We start from the raw sequence: 1,126 nt of genomic DNA on the forward strand, positions 1-1,126 counted from the left end.
GGCTCAGATGGGTAGAGCGTCTGCCATGTAAGCAGGAGATCCCGGCTTCGAGTCCCGGTTGGGGCACACAATTTCACCTGTCCCCATTGGTATATGTCAACGTCCGTTAGCAGCTGAAGGTATTAATATAATTCTAATTTCGTTCTAGACGGCTGCAGGTCATCATATAATTATATATACTGTTTTCGTTTATAGTTAAAGGCTACCCAGTCATTGACCTTCGTCTGTCCGAATGCGCACAGGTTGCCCAAACTCTTACGGGAATCGCCAAAGCGTGCGCGAGTAATGAGTGGGTGGGCAAATGTCTATAAGGTACAATACATATGTAGAATTGTGGACAGTTGGGAATGTGAGTCTCACGGGAAGCGTGCAAGAGATCAGTCCCTGCAGTCGCGCTATTCATCTGTGTCCTCGGTGGCTCAGATGGATAGAGCGTCTGCCATCTAAGCAGGAGATCCCGGGTTCGAGTCCCGGTCGGGGTACACATTTTCAGCTGTCCACATCGAGGTATAACAACAACACCTGTCGGCAGCTGAGGTTGTCAGTTAGTCATCATTCATCATATAATTGGTTGGTTGGTTGGTTGGTTGGTTTGGGGAAGGAGACCAGACAGCGAGGTCATCGGTCTCATCGGATGAGGGAAGGACGGGGAAGGAAGTCGGCCGTGCCCTTTGAAAGGAACTATCCCGGCATTTACCTGGAGCGATTTAGGGAAATCACGGAAAACCTAAATCAGGATGGCCGGACGCGGGATTGAACCGTCGTCCTCCCGAATGCGAGTCCAGTGTCTAACCACTGCGCCACCTCGCTCGGTCTATAAGTATAATTAAAAACACGTTTTGCTTTACATGTTTCAAAGCATTGAGAAATGGTTATTAGCTTGTCGGTTAAAGCAACCTCGCACATAAACAAAAAATAAGAGAAAAAAGTAAGCAGGAGATTCAGAGTTCGAGTCCTGGTTAAAACGATGTCTGTAGACCACTTCTCCGTGAAGGGAAAAGGTCCCGAGTTCAAGTCTCGGTCGAGCACACTGTTTTAATCTGCCAGGAAGCTTCAAGTCGTCCGCCGTTGGGAAAATGTGTCGCATCGAAGGGTGCTGTGTAAAGTGGTACATACCGCCATCGAA

At 48.4% G+C, this 1,126-nt stretch overlaps 1 non-coding gene across 1 annotated transcript; it reads left to right on the forward strand.

The window, feature by feature from the left end:
* The first annotated feature begins 408 nt into the window (after positions 1-408).
* Trnar-ucu (transfer RNA arginine (anticodon UCU)) lies at positions 409-482 on the forward strand. Its single transcript has one exon. It is a non-coding gene; the product is annotated as a tRNA-Arg (tRNA).
* Positions 483-1,126: the final 644 nt, after the last annotated feature.

This window comes from Schistocerca nitens, chromosome 9, assembly GCF_023898315.1.
Source record: "Schistocerca nitens isolate TAMUIC-IGC-003100 chromosome 9, iqSchNite1.1, whole genome shotgun sequence".
NCBI lineage: Eukaryota > Metazoa > Arthropoda > Insecta > Orthoptera > Acrididae > Schistocerca > Schistocerca nitens.